General features: G+C 41.8%; 1 long non-coding RNA gene across 1 annotated transcript; it reads right to left on the reverse strand.

Moving 5' to 3' along the window:
* Nucleotides 1–8753: 8753 nt before the first annotated feature.
* On the reverse strand, nt 8754–10417 carry LOC135362020 (uncharacterized). Its single transcript, XR_010406313.1, has 2 exons — nt 10279–10417; nt 8754–9313 (listed from the first exon to the last, which is right to left on the reverse strand). It is a non-coding gene; the product is annotated as an uncharacterized LOC135362020 (long non-coding RNA).
* Between the last annotated feature and the right edge of the window lie 11576 nt (nt 10418–21993).

The following is a 21993-nucleotide window of genomic DNA, read 5'->3' on the forward strand; positions in this document are numbered from 1 at the left end:
TTCTTCTTCTTCTTCTTCTTCTTCTTCTTCTTCTTCTCCTTCCTCTTCTTTTTGTATGAGCCTGCTCATTTTTCTCAACACCATTCATTGAAGAGACTGTCCTTGTCCCATTGTACATTCTTGGCACCTTTGTCTTAAATTAATGGTCTATATATGCATGGGGTTATTTCTGAGCTCTCTATTCTGTTTTTGTATATGCCTATTTTTATGCCAATATTATACTGTTTTGACTACTGTAGCCTTTATACAGTTTATGTAGTAGTTATGTAGTTTCACATCGGGAAGTATAATGCTTCTAACTTTGTTTTTCTTTCTCTAGATTACTTTGGCTATTCAGGACCTTTTGTGATTCTACACAGATTTTAGGATTGCTTTTTCTATTTCTATAAGAAGGCCATTGGAGTTTTGACATAGATAGAATGAATCTGTAGGTTCCTTTGGGTAGTATGGACATTTTAACAGTATTAATTCTTCTGATCCATGAAGATAGAATATTTTTCCCTTTATTTGTGTCTTCTTCAATTTCTTTCATCAGTGTCTTATAGTTTTCTATGTGTTTGCCTTTTAATTTGTTGGATAAGTCTATTCCTAGGTATTTTTGATGCAATCATATTTTGGATTGTTTCCTCAATTTCTCCTTCTGATAATTTGTTTTAGTGTATAGAAGTGCAACCAATTTTTGTACATTCATTCTGTATCCTGCAATTTTACTAAATTCACTTATTTTAACAGTTTTTTGGTTGAGTCTCTAAAGTTTTCTATGTATAATATCACGTCATTTGCAAATAAACAGTTTTACTTCCTGTTGTCCAATTTGAATGTCTTTTATTTATTTTTCTTGACTAACTACTTTGGCTAGGTCTCCCATTATGATGCTGCATAAAAGGAATGAGACTGAGCATCCTTGTCTTTTTCCTGATCTTAGAAAATTGCTTTTAGCTTTTCATCATTGAGTATGATGTCAGCCGTGTTCTTGTCATATATGGCCTTCATTATGTTGAGGTGTAGTCCCTCTATAGTCACTTTGTTGAGAGTTGTTATCACAAATGGACGCTGCATTATGTCAGGTGCTTTTTCTGCATCTATTGGGATGATGATGTGATTTTTATACTTCATTTTACTAATGATGCATATCACACTGATTGATTTGTAGGTGCTGAACCATCCTTGTATTCCTAGTATCAACCCCTCTTGTTCATGGTGTATCATATTTTTAGTGTATTATTGAGTTTGATTTCCCAATAATTTGTTGAGGGATTTTGCATCTGTATTCATCAAGAATACTGGCCTATAATTTTTTTTTCTTGCAGTGTCTTTCTCTGGTTTTGGTGTTAGGATCCTGCTTGCCTCATAAAATGAGTTTTGAAGTGTTCCCTCCTCTTCTATTTTTTCAGAGAGTTATGGAAGGATTGGTATTATTTCTTCTTGAAATGCATAATTCATCAGTGAAGCCACCTGGTCCTGGACTTTTCTTTGTTGGTAGGTTTTTGATTACTGATGTATTCTCTTTACTAGAAATTAACCTATTCAGATTTTCTATTTCTTCATGACTCCAAATTTGTAGGTTGTATGCTTCAAGGAATTCAGCCATTTTGTTTAGGTTATCCAATTTGTTGGTTTATAATAGTTCATGGTGGTCTCCTCTGATCCTTTTTATTTGTGTGCTAACATTTATAACATATCTCCTTTCTGATTCAAAATTTTATTTCCTTAATTGAATTTAAATAAAAAAAATTTATTTCTTTGAGCCCTCTCTTTTCTTAGTGAGCCAAACTAAATGCTTATCAATATTTTTATCTTTTTTTAAAAAGCCCTTTGCTTAGGGGCGCCTGGGTGGCTCAGTCGTTAAGCGTCTGCCTTCAGCTCAGGTCATGATCCCAGGGTCCTGGGATCGAGCCCCGCACTGGGCTCCCTGCTCTTCGGGAGGCCTGCATCTCCCTCTCCCGCTCCCCCTGCTTGTGTTCCCTCTTTCACTGTGTCTCTCTCTGTCAAATAAATAAAATCTTTAAAAAAAAAAAAGCCCTTTGCTTATTGATCTTTTCTATTGTCTTTTAGTGTCTATATCGTTTGTATCCACTCATATTTATATCCACTCTTAATTCTATGAACTTTGGCTTTTGTTTGTTCTTCTTTTCATAGTTTCTTGATGTTCCATGTTAAGTTGTTTAATTTGAGATCTTATTTTCTTTTCTTTTTTTTCTTTTCTCTTTTTTTATTATTTATATTTTTAATTTAAATTCAATTAGGCAGTGTATAGTACATCATTAGTTTTTGATATAATGTTCAATGATTCATTAGTTGCATATAAAACCCAGTTCTCATCACATCATGTGCCCTACTTGATATCCATCACCCAGTACCCCATCCACCCACCCACTTCCCCTTCTGCAACCTTCAGTTTGTTTCCCAGATGCAAGAGTCTTATATGGTTTGTCTCCCTCGCTGATTTCTTCCCCTTCAATTTTCCCTCCCTTCCCTTATTGTCCTCTGCATTATTCCTTATGTTCCATATACGAGTGAAACCATATGATAATTGTCTTTCTCTGATTGACTTATTTCACTTAGCATCTTAATTGCTATAAAGTTCCCTCTTAGACACACTTTTGCTGAATCCCATCATTTTGGGTATGCTGTATTTCCATTTTCATTTGTCTCAAGATATTTTTTGATTTCTCTTTTGATATCTTCTTTGACCTATTGATTGTTTACCAGCATGTGGCTTAGTCTCCACATATTTGTGAATTTTCCAGTTTTCGTCCTGTAACTGTTTTCTAGTTTTATATCATTATAAGCCTCCAAAAAAGAGGCTTGATATGATTTTAATCTTTTAAAATGTCCTAAGATATACTGTGGTCTAATATATGATGTGCCCTATGGATGTTCCATATGTGCTTGATAAGAATGTTTATTGTGCTGCTGTTGGTTGGAATGTTCTGTAAATGTCTGTTAAGTCCATTTGGTCTAATGTATAATTTAAGTCCAATGTTCTGTAATTGATTTTCTGTCTGATCTATCCACTGTTGAAAGTGGAGTATTAAAATCCCTACAATTATTGTATGGCCTTCTGTTTCTCTTGTCAGGGCTGTTAATATTTGTTTTATATATTTAGGTGTTCATTTTTTATGTGCACAAATATTTACACGTATGACTTCTTGTTAGATTGACGCATTTATCGTTATATGTGACCTTTTTTGGGTCTCTTGTTAAAGTCTTTGGTTTACAATCTATTTTCTAGGATATAAGTAGAGTTATCCCTGCTTTCTTTTGATTTCCATTTTCTTGTATTATTCCTTCCCTTTAGTGTGTGTATGTCCTTAAAGCTGAAGTGATTTTTTATAAGATGGTTTTTATTTTTTATAGTTGGTTCATGTCTTTTTTTTTTTTAATTCATTCAGCCACTCTGGCTTTGGATTAGAGAATCTAGTCCAGTGATATTTAAAGTAATTATTGACAGGTATGGACTTACTATTGATATTTTGTTCATCCTTTTACAGCTGTTTTGTAATTCTTTTGCTCTTTTTTTTTTCTTCTCTTGGTCTCTTCTTTTTTTCCTTGATTTTTATCTGTAGTGGTATGCTTTGATTCTTTTCTCTTATCTTTTGTGTATCTACTATAGGATTATGCTTTGTGCTTACCATGAGGATTATATCAAACATACTATATTTATAATGTCAATTTTAAGCTGATAGCAACTTGACTTTGAATGCACCCTGAAGCTTTATATTTCTATTCTCACCTTCCCAAGACAGGTTACGTTTTTTATGGTATAATTTGCATGTTTTTACTAAAATCAATTTTAATTTCCTTTTCATATTATTCTTTATTAATATACAGAAATGAAACAATTTTGTGTTGATTTTGTATTCTGCAAATTTGGTGAATTTATTAGTACTAAAGGATTTTTTGTAGATTCTTTAGTTTTTCCTACATATATGTTCATGTCATGTGTGACAGAGTTAATGTTATATCTACTTTTCCAAATGAATGCCCTTTATTTCTTTTTCTTGCCTAATTGTTCTGGCTAGGTCTTCCAAAACTGTGTTGAATAGAAATGGTGAAAACATCATTCTTGTCTTACTCCTAATCTTGGAGAAAAATGTTTTACAATTGTGTAAGCTGTTATTCACGAGCTTTTCTTACTTTTTTTTTTTTTATCACATTGAAGTAGTTTCTCTCTAGTTTCTTTCTGACTTGTTGAGTGCTTTCATCATAGGAAAGCATTGAATTTTTCTTCTTCCAAATTTTTATTTATAATTCCAGTTACTCAACATAGAGTGTAATATTGGTTTCAGGAGTAGAATTTAGTGATTCACCACTTACATATAACACCCAGTGCTCACCATAACAAGTGCCCTCCTAATACCCATCACTCATTTAACCCATCCCCCACTCACCTCCCTCCATCAACCCTCAGTTGGTTCTCTATGGTTAAGAGTCTCTTGTGGTATGCTTTCTTCTCTCTCTCCCTCTCTTTTTTTTTTTTACCCTTGCCATATGTTCCTCTGGTTTGTTTCTTAAATTCCACATATGAGTGAAATCATATAGTAATTGCATTTCTCTTACTGACTTATTTCGCTTAGCATAATACCATCTAGGTCCATCCACATCATTGCAAATGGCAAGATTTCATTCTTTTCGATGGCTGAGTAATATTCCATCATATGTACATATACTACATCTTCTTTATACATTCATCAGCTGATGGACACTTGGGCTCTTTCCCTAGTTTGGCTACAGAATGGGAGAAGATACTGCAAAGACATATCTGATAAAAGGTTAGTATGCAAAATCTATAAAAAAAACTTATCAAACTTGATACCCAAAGAACAAATAATACAGTTAAGAAATGGGCAGAAGACATGAATAGACATTGTCCCAAAGAAGACATATAGATGGCCAACAGATACATGAAAAGATGCTCAACGTCACTCAACATCAGGGAAATACAAATCAAAACCACAATGAGGGAGCGCCTGGGTGGCTCAGGAGGATAACCATCTGACTTTGGCTCAGATCATGATCTCAGGGTCCTGGAATCCAGCCCCACGTTGGCCTCAGCACTCAGTGGGGAGTCTGCTTGATTTTCTCTCTCCCTCTCCCGCTTTGCTCTCTCTCTTCCTCTCTCTCTCAAATAAATAAATAAATCTTTAAAAAAGAAATCCATGAAGAGATACCACCTCACACCTGTCAGAATGACTAAAATCAACCACACAGGAAACAACAAGTGTTGGCAAGGATGTGGAGAAAGGGGAACTCTTTTACACTAATGGTGGGAATGCAAACTGGTGAAGCCACTCTGGAGAACAGTATGGAGGTTCCTCTAAATATAAAAAATAGAACTACACTATGATCCAGCAATTACACTACTAGGTATTTACCCAAAGATTGCAAAAATATAGATTCAAAGGGGTACATGCAATCGGTTGTTTACAGCAGCACTATCAACAAGAGTGTTGAACTTTGTCAAATATTTTCTCTGCATCAATTTAGATCATCATTTACCCCTTTCCTTCTGTTTATTTGGTGTGCTATATTGATTTTATTCTGTTGAACAAACCTTGCATTCCAAGAATTAATCCCATTTGGTCATTGCATATCATCCTTTTAATGTGCTGTTAAATTCTGTTTGGAATTATTTTGTTGAATATTTTTGAACAAAGTTCAAGCGTGATAATGGTCTGTACTTTTCTCATAGTGTCTTTTTCTGATTTGGGTATTACAGTAATGCTGGAATCATAATATTTTGGAAGAATGTCAGGAGGATTCGTATTAATTTCACTTTAGATGTTTGTTACTATTCACCTTTGAAGCCATTTGTTCCTCGGGAGTTTTTTAGTTGGGAAGATTTTGATTACTGATTTGAACTCCCTACTCAATATTGCTCTAAGTTTTTTTATTCATTTATGATTTATTTGCAGTATGTTGTGCATTTCTGGGAATGTAACCATTTCTCCCAGGTTATCTAATTTGTTGGCATACCAATTTTCATAATATTGTAATTATTTTTATTTCTAATATATATTTATTGTCTATTCTTTTATTACTGGTTTTGGTCATTGGGACTTCTCTCTCTTTTCCTTAGTCAACTTAACTAAATGATTGCCAGTTGTCTTGATCTTTTTGAAAAACAAACTTGGTTTTGTTTATTTTTACCATTGCTTTTCTATTTACCATATTTATATCTGCTCTGATCTTTACTAATTCTGACCTCCTAGTATTTTGGCTTAGTTTGTTCTGTTTTTCTAGTATTTCGCTGTGTTAAGTTAGACTGTTGATTTAAGATCTTGTTTTTCTTAATGTATCTGAAGCTATAAAGACAACATTATATAAAATAGCTATTATATTACATGCATTGTGCTGAAATCAAACAAAACACACAGACAAAACTCATCAATCTATATTTTTTTAAAAGAATTTATTTCTTTGAGTGAGGGAAAGAGAGAGAGAGATCACAGAAGGAGAGGCAGAAGCAGACTTGCTGATGACTGAGAGGAGAGCTGGGTGTGGGGTTCGATCCCAGGACCCTGAGATCATGACCTGAGCCGAAGGCAGCCGCTTAACTGACTGAACCACCCAGGCGCCCCTGTAATTATTTTTTACTACATTTTGCTATTCCATATATTCTTGAAGTTATGTATATTGATTATATTTACATGGTGTAAATGCATCTCTTCCCAACTCTACATTAATTGTTATCAGTAACTTGAAATTGGCAAATGCCACACAGGGCATTTTCCCCAAACCACCCCCTCCCCCAGAGAGACTTTTGATAAACACCTACACACATATCACCGGTTGAATTTGATCCACTCAGCAGATTCTCTCACGTGGGGGATATCCTCAGACCCAACCAATGCTGTTATTAAAAAAAATGAGAGTCAAGGCCTAACTTACACTATTCTACAAAGTGAGGTTTTGAATCTGTGAACTGGAGTGGTACATGAAAAAAAGGTTAGATATTTAATATTTATGAAAAATTCCTACAATGCCCATAATATGCCACACTGAGGAGAATTTTTAAAAAGTATAGAGCAGTGTGTGTACACGCATGCACCTCTGTGGGGTGCATTTGTGTGGGGAGGTGGGGGCTGATGCATCAACATCAGGTCTAAAAGGTTCTGCCATAGGAGGGCAGGTGGGACTCAGAAAAATGAAAGGGTCCAGGGCAAAGGGGCTCACTCCTTCTCCCAGTCTCCATCACTTCATTTCTCTTTTCCTCCCTCTTCTCCTGCCACATCCTTTAACTCTAAATGTACTTTCTCTTTTACCAACTCAGCAGTGGGACTGTGGTGCACCTGGGACACAGTTGCACAGCAGGGTTTTAGTCCTTTTTCAGGCAACACTGCTTCCTCCCTCAGTGAGTATGTGGGTTTGTTTATCTAATATCTGGGAGAGGAGGGGTTTTGGGATCACTGATTTAAGTATCAAATGAGGGAAGGGAGGAAAGCATGAGATGGATGTCAGTCTTGCCCTATGGGCCGAGTGATTCGCATGGTTATCTGGCATTAGCAAAAGACGATAAGAAGCCTGACTTCTTAAGGCCTGAAACAAGAAAGCATAAGTTGTCATCAGATGTCATCACCATCAATCATCTTGGGTACGAATGAAGGAGGCAAGGCAGGAAGGAGAAAACATGATGGGAAACAGGGCATAGCCAATTGAGCTTTCTGGCTTCGGGGCAGGGTCTCCAGTTCTTCCTTTGTGTGGAACATCAGCAGAGGACTGAGAAACAATGGCTGGTAAGATCTGATCCACGACTACATATTGCTACCTTGAGTACAAAACAGAGAGACTGTTTTTGAAAGACTCTTCTGACTGGATGTCTGCCGTTTCAATTTGGAACCTTTCACTCAGCAGTTGAGATAGAGACAGAGATAGATCATTTTTTAGAAGGTAAATTATTAGTTAATTTACGGCCTGACAGAGAAGGGAGTCTTCCCCATCCATCGTTGGCCAAAAATTTCCCCTGAAACACTTGTGGTGCAAGAGGGTGGTATTAATGCTTAGCTCAGAGAGCTACTGTGAGGCTCTGTGTGTTTAGCATAGAGGGGGCACAAAATAAATGCATGGTAATGATGCGTCCTCATATTTCACAGGTCCGTTCAAAGTAGGCTCTGGGTCTAATTCACCTCCCCTCTTTGATTCTTCTGGCCCCGATTGGCTTCAGCGTCTCCCACTGTAAAATACACATTGGACTCGAATCCAGCTGGCATTCACTTGGCCATGTGTTGGCCTGACTGGATGTTTTCTTTGGCCCACCTGTCCAGGTCTTAAAGAGGAAACCAGAGCCAACATGTTAAAATGGAGGTATTCTACATAGATATCTAGAATTCCCTTTTCCTCTTGAAAAATCAGGAGATGTGGCAGTGCAGAGTCCACATTCCTGCATGGCAGCAATCGGCTGGAGCCAGGTGGCAGCTGGCCCCTTAGGTAGAGCATGCACTGCGAGTTGGCCAGAGCCTGTCTGGACTGCTCCACTCATTTATAGGACCTGCTTGACCCTGCAGACAACTCAATTTGGGGCCCTCCGGACAGCTGGAAACAGTCTATGCCAAGCAGAAGGTAGGCACTTACTTGGTCAATGAGTAAAACGCCTACTCCTCTTTATCTCTCCCATTTTCTTGTCTAGTGGTGTTAAGAAATCCCAGTTATTGCGTAAGGTGAGTCTCACTTTGGAAAGTAAAGTGAACAAGTCTGTTAGAGTCAGGATGGTCTATGTTACACTGTGGTAACAAACAACTCCTCTATCTCACTGCCTTACAACAGCGAGGGTTTATTATTTGTTCACACACATCAATCCAGACATGAAATGAACACACCCTTCTATTTTGACAAGCATGGATACATACGTGAGTGCACGGCTATGTTTGCAATCACAAGTCAAAAGAAAACTCTGGCATATGAACATAGGACCTCCCACAGAACCCTATTTAGAGACTGATCAGCTCAGATTGCACAACCCTGTTTTTCTAAGAGACATAAAAAGGCCCCAATATCCAAGGCAGTAAGGGATGGAGGTACAAGGATATCCACCCTCAGCCAAGGAATTGCCCCATATAATAAAAAGGGTCTGAAAAGCTTGTAAAAGAACCTGAAGGTTAAAAAAAAAAAGAAAGGAAAATGTTAAGCATATTGGATATTAAACATTTTGCAAATGCATAAATAGGCAGCACTCTAGTGAGGCCTCCTCTTCTGGGCTTCTAGCTCAAGAGGGAGATGCACCCCAGATGTCCAATAGGCAGAGAAATGGAGCTGGCTGGCCTGGGTCGCAGAGAGGGGCTAGGAGGCTGGGGTCCTGTATCTCCAGCGGGAGCTGCACATAGAAAGGAAGGCATCAGAGCCAGGTCACATCCATTTCCCCTCCAGGCTCTCCCCTCTCTTCTGTTCCACCCGATCTAGGCTTTGTCACCTGGACTACACACTGCAGCACAGAACCCTTCCTCGCTGATTTGCTCATCTTGGGTCTTGCCTCCTCCGATCCCTCCGTCAAAGCCACCACATTTCTTTTTGTGGAGCCCAGGCTCTTTGCATATGCTCCTCCCTAGCTCACACATTCCCTGGCTCCTCACCACCCACAGTTTCTGGTGTAGCCCCTCAGCCCACCATCCAGGACCTCTGTGAGTGGCCCCCTCTCCAGCCTCATGCCCTTCTGTTCCAGCAGTTCCTCCTTCACTCAGGTCGCTGCTGCACCCATACACTCGTCCCACACCCAACATTTTGTTCTGGCAAAGCCCAGCCTTCCCTCTCAGCCTTCCCAGGCATGTAGCTGTCCTCAGACTTCCTCTGGTCCTTCTACTCCAGGCTCATCTATTGAAATTTAGCCACAAAACACAAAGGAAGTATGAAGGCATCCAGGTCGACATGGAGACTGGAATCAAAGATCAGCTCTCCCTCCAGCCTGGGCTTTTATCACCTATGTATATCCTGCCCACCACCCCTGTGTGGGTAGAAAGCTCTGGGCTGAGAACCAGGAGAACTGGGTGTTCCACCTGATAGGCTGCATGCCCCAGTGCACGTCGCTGCCACTCGCAGGGCCTCAGTTTCCTCGTTTCTTGACGCCAGGGCCCTGTGCATTTGCTGTTGAGCACTGAGCTCGATAAACTGATGATTCACCATCATCAACCATCGACTGCCATCTCTGGCATCAGACCGAGGAGCTTGTGTGCCTGGGCCCAAGGCATTTCAGCCCACTAACCCTGGCCTCCCAGTTACGACAATGCCCTCCCATTTGCCAACCCTCCCTACCACCCCGTGTTCTCCTTTCAAGGACCAGGCTACCTGCCGCCGTGGAGGGCTGCAGCAGGGAGACAGAGCCAGAAGACGCCTGGGGAGAGTCTCTCAGAATCAGCAGAGCCTCGGCCGCTTCCAGCTTCCGCTGCCACTCTGAGGCAGAAACCGAGTCCTGGTCAGAAGTTTCAGGAGCCTGCAATGGAAAGGGTGTGAGAGAATGGGACCTGAAAAGCCATGCCTCCCCACCTCATGGGGCCAGTGTCCCTTTAGTCCCGGGTTCCGCTGAGGGCCCCACCCACGCACCCAGAGTGAATACCAGTGGGGACTTCAGCTCTTCCCAGTCACTAAGCTTGGCCCCTGCCAGGGTTCTGGACCCTGCACTTTTCCCAGGATCTGTGGCTGCAGGAGGACATGGCCAAGGATGGATGGCCACAGGGCTGGAGGACCAGCGCTGAGCATCTAGAAACAAGGAAAAGAGAAGCCAGGGGATTCAACCCTCTGACAGACACATACTATCAATAGAGAAACAGGGCCAGGATCTTGCAATATCTGGATGTGGGTTCTGAATGCCGGCGGGCGATCAGCCATTGTGGCTTGCACAAGTCCTTTACCCTGTTTGGTCTGTTTTCCTTTCTATGTCCTTCTTCACTATCTCTCCCGAGATGCTAATTCCTGTCAGCATTTCAAAAACTCCCAGGGCAATGATGACGATTGTGGGGAATCCCAGGTGTCTGTGTTCTAATCTGCAAAGCACACTGAGTAGTGGGATCATGGTCCCCGTCCAGGGACTGGTTCTCACCTCCATATTCCCCAACCCCATGGAGCTTGAAGGACCAGCTTGGCTCATCTAATAGCCTGGAAGCTTTCTCTAATGACCTCTGGACTCTGCCCCTGGGCCCCATGGCCCTCACCATCTTGGCACGTCCCCCCCTTTTCAACAGGACCTTCTATCCCATCCATCTGTTTCATGTGGAATAAAGGCCTCCGTTAGTTGAAGTCCGGCTACGTGGCACGCCTTGGCCTAGTCAGTGCTTGTAAGTGTGGGATATCGTCCCCATCAGCACACTGCTAGTACACACGGGAAATGGAGGCTTGGAAATGTAATGTCACGTGTGCAAAGTCTCACAGATAGGCAACGGCAAGGCTGGGAGAGGCCTGTCCTTGCCCGCTAGTCTGAGATGCTGCCTTCTCCACTCCTCCTCCTCCTCCCCCGACCCCTCCTCCCCCTGCCGCTTCTTGTCCTGCTCCTCTCCTCCCCCTCCTCCTCCTCTTCCTCATCAGCCGCCTCCTCCACTCCCTCCTTCTGTATCCCACAGCATCAAGCACAATGGTTGGGCACCTGATAACACAATATACAACTAGCTCCATGTGCCTTTTCACTTTACTCACATGCTGGGGAGGGCAGGAGTTCTGTGGGGCTTCCTGGAAAGAGAAATTGTTCGTTGCATCTTCAAGGCTGCTGGAGTCCAGGACAGAGACAAAGAATTTGGGGCTTGACCAGTCAGCAGAGCTCCTTGGGCGCTTGCCTGGAGGAGCAGAGAGCACAGGGTGGAGTCAGGCACCAGGCTGGCCATGGAGAGGAGATATGTATGGGTATGTTCTGGCATGAGGATAGGAGCCCAGAACGTCAGAGCTGAGCAGACCTGGAAGACCAGCCAGTTCCTACTCTTCATTTTCCACGTGGTGAAATTGAGGCCCAGGGAAGATAAGTATTATTTCCCCAAGGTCATATGGCAAGCTGCAGTAGGGTTAGGGAGGGAACCCATGTCTTCAGGACACAGAGAAGAGTCTGGGCTGTGAGTGAGATGGGAACCTCCCCCACAGGCCCCAGGCTCTCCTTACCTCCCTGGGGGTTGCACGGGGGTGGGTGGGCCTCAAGCTGGGACATGATGTTCTCCTTCCCAGTTGTGGACACCTGGGGACACTTTAGGTGAGCCTTTCCCCCTGACCACACCCCACTCTTCCTCACCCCCAGTTTGAGGTCTGATCTCACCATGGACCATTTTACCTCCCAGATCTCTTCTTCCTACCAACACTTGGTAGATAATGTTGATGACGTCTATTAGGTGGGGCAGCTGAAGGCCCAAGGAGTAATTTGCCAAGGCCACATCAAAACTGGGTAGTAGGACTGGCGACAGAACTGCTCAAAGCTCCCTACCCCCAAACCCAGACGCCCTCCCTGGCCAGAGACACTCACTGAGGGCTCCTGCTTGAATGATCAACTTCTTGACATGGCTGTGAGCTTTGGGAGGGGAGGCCTCACTCCTTGTCAGTCCTTGAGCCAGGTGCCTCTTCAGGTGTGCCCCCTGCTCCCTCTTCAAGGCACTCTCAGCAGGCAAGACACTGTGGTGTTCCCTAAAGTGGGGGATTACAGGTCAACAGTCAGTCACATTTAGGGGAGGCCCACTCCCCATACCCACACCCCCTGTCAGACACCATACTCACGAGAAAAAGGCACACTTGGGACAATCGCAAGCCTGGAAGAGGCAGAGGTGCTCCTGGTCCTTGATTTGGTCAGTGAAGCCGTGGTTGTAGCAGCGGGCACAGCGACTTACAGCTCTTTTAGGGCCAAGTTCAATCCCCCACGGGGCTCCGGTCTCAAGCCCAGTGGGGGAGTCGGAGGGGCAGCAGGGCACAGCAGGCATTTCATTGGGATCCATGGTTCTAGGGCCAGGAGTGGAGGTCAGGATGGCCACATGATCCCCTACCCTTAACGTACTTCCTCTGCCCTTTGAAAACCCCACCTGAGGTGCCTGGATTCTTCTTCACCCAGCTCACCGCTGAAATCACATCGCACCCACCCTTCTCACTCACGTAGCCTCCTTCCCAGGAAGCCCCACTCACGCATAGCCCCATTCCAAGAACTCTTGGCATGGTTCCTGTAAACTTTCAATCCAACTGCTAATCTCCTTGCTTACCTTCCCTCTACATAGAACCCATTTTCAGGCATACGCATGCACTCCTGTGCCCCCTTCCACAATTACTGCCCTCCCCTTCTCGTGGATCATCCTGTACTCTGCCATACCTCACTGTTTTCCCTGCCATCCACTTCCACAATTATCTTCCTAACCTCCTGCCTTCATTCCCTCCCTATTCATGATTTTGGCTGCGCCCCCCCCCCCACTCAATTCTATTATTAGTATGTCCTACATTCAACTTTCCTCTCACACCCCATTCTGATTTTCTTCCTGCACTCCACTGTAAGCTTAATTTTTCTCTCAGCAAACCCCCACTACTTTAAGCTGACAACCCCTTTGTACCCCATGAAATTTGATTATGCTGCTGGATGCCAAGCCCCTCTTTCAATAATGATTTTTATTCATCCCTTCGATTGTTCATTGACTAGACCCTTGTTGAGCCCCCTATCGAATGCCAGACCCTGATCTAGTCAACAGCCGACCCCTCACCACACTAATTGTTTTCTTCCGCCAACAGAACCCTCTCTGCTCTCATGCAAACCCATGTATTCCCTGCCCAGCCCCCAACAGTCTTCCATGCTCCTCTTCACACTTCAACGGTTATGTTTGGGTACACCTTCCCCGTCCCTCACATCTGGGGTGCACCACCTCATCTCAGGCAGCCCATTCGCAGCCACTACCACATCAGAATCAAAGGATCAAAGGCAGGGGCATGAGCCCTGCCTCAGGTTCCAGAGGCCAGGGGTCAGGGGGCTGAGGTGAGGGTTTCCTCCCACAGGTTGTTGCTTGGTGGGGGGCGGGGAGGGGGGGAGAGGGGACGGGGCAGAGTGGGACATCAGGAGGTACTCCACTGAGGTGGAGGAGAGGAGAAGGAGTTGGTCATCCAGAGCAGGAGGGAGGGAGGAAAGAAGATGTGTGGAGAACGAGGGTCCTATTCCTGATGCCAGCCTGTGGTTACCTCAGCCGCCCGCAAGTAGAGATCCAACAGCAGGGACAGAAGGTGGGAGGGAAGACCCAGCTCTCTCTCCCTTTCCTTCCCTTCCCACGAAGGCCAATGAGCTTCCAGCGCTGCCTTCCTCCTCCCACGGCTGTGGCCGGTGACCCGTGAGCTTCGAGTTCAGTTGAAGTTCACCCACCAAAGTCCCGCCCCTCTCGCCTCCCTCCCACTTCTCCGTGTGCTGGCTTTACTAAGCCAGTCAGTAACTCATGAAGTGAGGTAAAGCGAAGCTTTGTGCTCCCTAAACCTTGTTTCCCAGACTTTTCTCTCTTGGGATGTGAAATATTATATGTGCATGCATATTTAACTCATGTCCTTGATATCCTGTAACTTACTCTTACAAAATTCCGCATATGTTTTTAAGATTCATCCATATTCCTACGTCAGGGATTGTCAATCAGGGGGGCAATTCTACACCCCCAGGGAACAATTGGCAGTGCCTGGAGTCATTTTGGTCCATCTTTGCCGTGTCTCTGTGTCTGAGCTCCCTCTTCGGTTCCACAGATAAATTTGTCTATTCCTGTGCTGATACTACACCATCTTCATTTTTACCTCTTGATAAGAAGACATCTTGATCTATGGTAGGGCAAGTCCCCACATCTTATTCATAATCTTCAAACATATCTTCCTTATTCTTCACCTTTTGCCCTTCCAGTATAAGCGTCAGAATCAGCATGTCACGATCCTGGAAAACTCATTTGCAACAGATTGGGGCTGCATTTTCATTAAATCTGTGGATAAGTTCCGGGAGAATTGACCATCTTTAGGACCCCACCCAGCCCTCCTAGTCACCAACATGGCATATCTCTCCGTTTATGTGGGGCTTCCTTAACGTTTCCATCTTCAGTTCAGTATTTAGTTTTATCTTTTGTACATTCAGATCTTGTACATCTTTTCTTGCATTTATCCCAAGATACTCTAGAGTGTTGTTGCTCTTGTGCGTGTTATCCACCTAAAATGACATTTTCTAATTGTATCTAACTTACAGAAATCCATTTGACTTTTTAAAAACTATATTGACCTTAAAGTCAGCCTCCCTGCTAAACCCTGTGATATCGAACCATTTGTCTTTGGACGTTCTGCAGTTTTTCATGGATCTGTGACTTACAGAAGCACAATAAGCGATTTACAGGTTTCTTAAACCTGTACTGGCTGCCCAGGGCATCCACTACAAGGTCAAACAGACATGACCAAATTCGACCTCTTTGGGTTGTCCCTAATATTAAATAGAATGCTGCCAACATTTCCATAATAAAATGTGTTTCCTGGGGTTCACTCTTTCCTTCCTCCTTGACTTCCTCCCTTCCTTCCTTCATTCCTCCCTCCCTCTCTCCCTCTGTTCCTTCCTTCTTTCCTTCATTCCTTCCTTCCTTTTCTTGTTTCCTCTTCCTTTCTTCCTTTCTCTCCTTTCTTTCTTTCTTCTTAATTTCTTTCTTCTTTCTTTTTTCTTTCTTTCTTCTTTCTTTCTTTGCCTCTATAAGACTAAGGAGTTTTCCATTTATTTCCAGTTTAAGAAGTTTGTCTTAAAAATCATGAATAGATATTGAATTTCACTTTTTTGTCTCTATTGAAATGATCAAGAGTCTGTTTAGTTTGTTAATACAGTGTTATTTGTAGATGCTTTTTTCAAAATATTTAATGAAGTTTACAATCACAAAAAGACAAAATTCACAAGTGTGTATCTTAATGAGTTTTCAAAAATTAAACATACACATTCAGTTAGCACCTAGAGCAAGCAACAGAATATGTTGGCAACACACAAACCTCTCTCATGCCCCCTCCTATCTATCTATCTATCTATCTATCTATCTATCTATCTATCTATACTAATGTGAAGCCAGCTTTGCTCTCGTAGGATAAATGCAACTTCGTTATGGTGGATCATCTTTTGTAGTTTGCTAAAATTTTGCTTAGGATTTTTACATCTTCTGCTCATGAGCAAGATCGACTTGAAGTCCCTCTTTCTCATACTAACCTTGCTGGTTCCAGTGTCAAGGTTTTCTAGTCTCATAGGCCGAGTTGGGGAACAGTTTCTCTTTTCTATCCTCTGGAAGTTTTTGTATAACATTGGGATTGTCTGTCTTGAGACTTTATTAAAACTTGACCACTAAACAGCTGACGTACCTGTTTTCTTCATTTTTTCCCTTAAATTGTACTGTGGATAACTTCAAACATATACAAACAGGGTTTGCATATAAACTTACAATCTCCAGGTTCATCACAATAGAGCTGTGCGCCTGTCCCATTAGCTTGCTTCAGAATCCAACAAAGCCAAAGAGCTTGTGAAAACAGATTGCCGAGCTCCACATCTATAGTCTCAGATTAAAAAATCTGGGGTGGGACCCAGAGTTTGCTTTTCTGACAAGTTCCCTGGTGCTTCAGATGCTGCTCATGGGGGAACCACACTTTGAGAACACTGTACGAGAGAGAATAGTGAGGGAACCTCCAGGTATCCGTCACTGGGCTGCAACGGTTAACAACTCACAGCCAATTTCATTTCATATATATCTTCTCCCCTCCATCTCTTCCAGATTATTTTCAAGAAGATACCAGAAATCATTTTATTTTATTTTATTGTGGAACACTTCATCACATAACTCTAAAATATGAGCAATCCATTTTCCTCAACTACCTATTTGAAAATAGATTCAAAACACACACAGTTGGACAGTGAACATTCTTTCACCTAGATTTCATATCGTCCCATTGCTTTCTCTCTCCTTTTTCTTCTTTTTGCCTAACCACTCAAGTTCCAAACTCTTCATCCAATTACTTTGAAATGCATCTCCTAAGAACTAGGATCTTCTCCTGTCTAACCATATTACTATTGTCACCTTGAAGAAATTTAACAGTGGCATGATAACATTATCTGAGTCCATATACAGTTCATATTCCAATTTCCCCCAGTTGCCCCAATGATATCCTTTTGAGGGTCAACATTTCAATCAAGTATCATACATTGCATTCAGTTGTCATGTCTCTTTAGTATCTTCTAGTCCCAAACAGTCCCTCAACTTAAATCTTCCATGACAATAACATTTGCCAAGAGCCTAGGCCTGTTTGCTTCCAACGTGTCCAACATATGGCTTTGCCTGATATTTTCCTCTCCTTTAGATGATTTCTGTTTCACATTCTTGGCAAGGATATTAAATAGGTGATGCGTAGTTCACATGACATCCCATCTGGAAGCTCCTAAGGTCAGTTTGTCTAGCTGTCGGTGCTGCTATTGGCATGACTCAGTTTGATCACTTATTTACGATATCGTTGGACAGATCAGTCCATTGGAAAGGTACCTTTGTCCGTCTATGACTTACAAGCAGTCTGTAGCATGATATATATATATTTTTTTTAAAAAGAGATTTTATTTATTTGACAGAGAGAGACACAGCAAGAGAGGGAACACCAGCAGGGGGAGTGGGAGAGGGAGAAGCAGGCTTCCGGCTGAGTCAGGGAGCCCAATGTGGGACTCGATCCCAGAACCCTGAGATCATGACCTGAGTCGAAAGCAGACGCTTAACGACTGAGCCACCCAGGCGCCCCTGTAGCATGATATTTTGATACCATGTGGGTATTCTGTTTCCCCCCCACAGAGTTTCACCTCTTGGCCTTAGTTTTTGTTCCTGGTTCTTGTCTGATTTGATTATTACCTGGGTGGTTGAAAAATGATGACTCTCTATTTGCTATCATTCCTTTCTACTTTTATTGGCGGACATTTTGCTGTAAAGATGAACATCTCGGCCCCCCACCCCCCACTTCGTTGCTGTTGTTTCTGTTGTGTTTGCGGCAGCAGAGAAAGATGAAAAGCCATCCAGGTGTGGTGTTCAAAGAAATATAAAGAGAATAAAGTGGACAATATTAAGAGAAACGTAAACAAGTTTAAGATGAATTGGGTAAGAATTTCTCTAACAGTTCAAACATAATGACAAAATCTATGGGCTGAAATTAACAACAACAACAACAAAGTTTTTAACAATTATTAAGGGGACCTGAGTTATAAATTTGGTCAACTATAAAATGGCTTGTATCTTTTGTGCACACACACACACACACACACTCCCACACACAAACATTTTAGAAGGACACATGCTAAAGAAACATAAATAAAAAACACTGTTTATTTCCGTTCCGAACGTGTGTTAGAAAGCTCTGACACCATGTATTACATTTTACAAAAAGCAGAAGATCTTCCACTAAGTCTATATAATACAAGACCTTTTTGACACAGTGAAAGATGAATTGATTCAAAATCTGAAAAAAAAATTTCAAATACCTTATTTTTACCATCACACGAGTCGTGAGACATGAGACCCTGGCCAATTAACACTTTAGGTACATTTTGTCTCCAAGGGCTTCGCAATTTGCAAAGACATGATTTATAGTTTTGAAAATTGAACTCGTGGCACGGATATCGTGGAATCCGTTCTATCGCTTACAAAAGAATTTGAGCTAATCACAAAAAAATAGCTTCTGTCATGAAGGGCAACGATCTAGCTGTTATGCTGGAAATCAAATTTCATTGTAGTTTTAAATCAAGAGTCCGATGTTTCTCTTATTCTTCTTTCCACTGTGTGGTGCATATTGAAAACACGGGCGCTTTCGGTTTCTAAAGTAGACTGTATGTCAACTATCATAGATAGAGTTATTAATGTCATTCAGTAAATATGTGCAAATGTAGTAATTCATTGTAGGTTAACTTTGTGGGTCTCGCTAGAGGTTTTTAAGTTTTATGGATCTTTTCAAAGAACCAGATTTTTGTTTCACTGATTTTCTCTATTGTTTTCTGTTTTATATTTCATTGATTACTGGACTTCATCTTTATCATTGCCTTCCTTCTGCTCACTTAGGGTTTATTTTGATCTTCTTCTTCTGGTTTCCTGAGGTGAGAACTTAGATTATTGATTCGATGCTTTTCCTTTTACTTAATGGAAGCCCTTAATAATATAAATTTCCCTTTCAACAATGCTTTAGCTTCATCCCACAAATTTTGGTGTGTCTTATAATCATTTCCATTCAGTTCATTTCTTGATGTGCTGGAACATTTTCCCTTTAGTCCATAGATTGGGTGGCCTCCTTACCACTGGGTGTTGTTCAAAGTCCTGAAATCATTTCAGCAGGGATAGGGCGGGTTGCCTCCTTACTGCCTGGTGGAGGTATAACTCCAGGATTTTCACGTGATTGATTTCCACTAACATAGGAGGGGCAGAACGGCCCCCGTTTCCACCAGTCAGATGTGGAATTCTAGGCTGCCCATCAGACCTCTTGCTGGCTTGCGTGGGCGCAAGGCCATAGTTTGTTCTGTGGTGGTTGGCTGAAGTGGAGCACTTAGTGTCAAAGGGTTTTCCTGTCTTGCTAGGCTGCCACTTTTCTGACCCTTATGCTAGAGACAGCAGGCTTTTGTTGCAGCTGTTTTGTTGTTGTTGTGCTTGTTGTCGTTGTCATGGTTGTCATCATCATTGGTTTGCCCATGCCTTTTGTCATTTCTGAGTAGCTGGCTTCTTCAGCTCAAAGTCTGGGATATATGACACAGGAAGAACACCAAGGGAACTCACCATTTTGTCCTTCCTTTGGTTCTGAGATCCCTAGTTGTTCTGCCTTTGCCTCTCCACGTTGCAGAGTCCTATGTTTATTTTATATATGGTGCCCGGGGTTTTAAGTTGCGTTTGGTGGGAAGAATAGAGAAATGTACTTCTACTCTGTCCTCCCAGAAGCAGAAGTCTCTATATGAATTCAATTATAAGTCCTGATTTTTAGCATGTGTTTGGATTTAAAGTCAAATTTAAATTCAATTTTAATCCAACTTAAAACAATTGAATTTTAAATGAAAATTAAAATTAAATACAGCTTTTGAATTAATATATTTGTCTTTGATTAGAAACTCTAATCGCAAGAAATAAGCACATCTATCTGATAAGCTATTTGAAAGGTATACCTAAAAATGCATGTGCTTTGTAAGACTGATGGATCACAAACCTGTACTCCTGAAACAAATAATACATTATATGTTAATTTTAAAAAATGCATGTGCTTTGAAGAAACAGAAATGAACATTCAAAAGATTACCAGAGAAATCAGGAATAATTAAAACAATTCTATCATAGGTAAAACCCAAATTTCAGGTTGGAATAATACTTTCAGGGGGAAATTTCTCAGTCCCTAACTTTGGATGTTTTTCCCAATTTCTAAGATATATCTACTTCTTTGAGTTAATATTCAGAAACGTACTTCAGTTTCAATAACCAAATATGAGGATTCCTATGAAAGCTGTTGGAATGACAATTTGGAAAGATGTAGCAAATTCGTCGCTTGGTAAATTCGTTCATCTTAGGCGAGTTGATTTTGTTGTCACCCAACATCGCAAAGCATAACAGGGAGAATTCTGAACAAGGGAGGCTCTTCTCCTGGCCACTGTCCATCTGTGTAAGCACACAGAGGGAGGAACCCATTGTTGGCCAATGAGTCCAGTGGATTCTGAATCTCTTAATTTGGATCACTGTAATAGATTTTGCAGGTTTGTGGCATTTCAGAGGTTTGTCAATAGTAATTAGAGCTAATATTTTGGGAGCATTAGCTACTTGCCAGATAGCGTACCAAATGTTCTACAGACATTGTCACATGTAAGACCCATCCCCATTATTATCCTAAATTTTGTAAATTGGAAATCTGAGGCTGAGGGAAGCTGAGTGATGTGCCCAGCTAAGAAGTGGTAGAACTAAGTTTCAAATTAAAAGTTGTCTACCTTAAATAATTGACATTTGTAGGCTCTTGACACCTTTACGGACATACTTATCCAAGGTTCCAGAGTACCTAGAGTAATCAAGCCCTGAACAAACAGGTTGTATGTTAGCAGGCATCTCTTGCAGTTCAAAGGGTTTCACATAAGTAGACATTGTATATAAACTCAGATTTTAGGCTACTGTTGGGTTATCTTTGGTCAATGTCAGAGTGATATTTGTTGAATATGAAGAGACTGATTCAAAAGGAGAAAGATGGAGCTGTATTTCCGTGCTGTGGTGTGAAGAGTAGTCCTTTGGATCTCTTCTATATTTTACCCAGAAGTCTATCAATAACCAGCAAGGTGGTGGGCTGCATCAAGATAAAAATAAGCCATTTCAGTGGAAAATACTACCTTGGTGCTATGGAATTATGAAAACCAAGATTGGTTGTTCAAATGAATCTCTGTTTCTAGCTCTTCATATGGGAGATCTCTGCAGTCCTTCATCTGCACTCTTACTCACTTAAGGCTCTCAGCTTCCTGAAGGGATTAGGGGTGAAATCAGTTGTGACCAGAGATATTAGTTCAGTCTTGCTGCCAAATATCCGGGTGAAAACCTGGTGATATTTAAGACATGGAAGCCATAAAGAACTCCCACTGAACTGAATTAAGATACAATTTGGTGACTGGAGCGCCTGGGTGGCTCAGTCGGTTAAGCATTCCGCTCTTGATTTTGTCCAGGTCATGATCTCAGGGCTGTGGGATTGAGCCCCACATCAGGCTTTGTGGTCAGCAGGAAGTCTGCTTCTCTCCCTCCCCCTCTGTCCCTCCCCCTGCTCTCTCTCTCTCTCTCTCAGATAAATAAATTAAATCTTTAAAAAAAAAGATACAACTTTGTGACCAGATGCAGGCTTGGCAATCATTATGCTTCCAATGTTCCAGTTAAATTGATTTTTTTCAAGAGTGACAACTTTGATCAAAGATGGTATCTTATACATCTTAGCTCCAACAGCTCCTGTTGTGTTCCCTTTCACATGGTCAGTGACCAAGAAAAATTGTTTCTTCAGAGATGTGTAAGTGCCAAGCACAGCAACAAACACCGTGATAGACAAGCACAGTGAAAGGTTGTATTGGAA

This window comes from Mirounga angustirostris, unplaced genomic scaffold, assembly GCF_029215605.1.
Source record: "Mirounga angustirostris isolate CCGP_5_RB_7025 unplaced genomic scaffold, mMirAng1.0.hap1 SCAF_11, whole genome shotgun sequence".
Taxonomy (NCBI): domain Eukaryota; kingdom Metazoa; phylum Chordata; class Mammalia; order Carnivora; family Phocidae; genus Mirounga; species Mirounga angustirostris.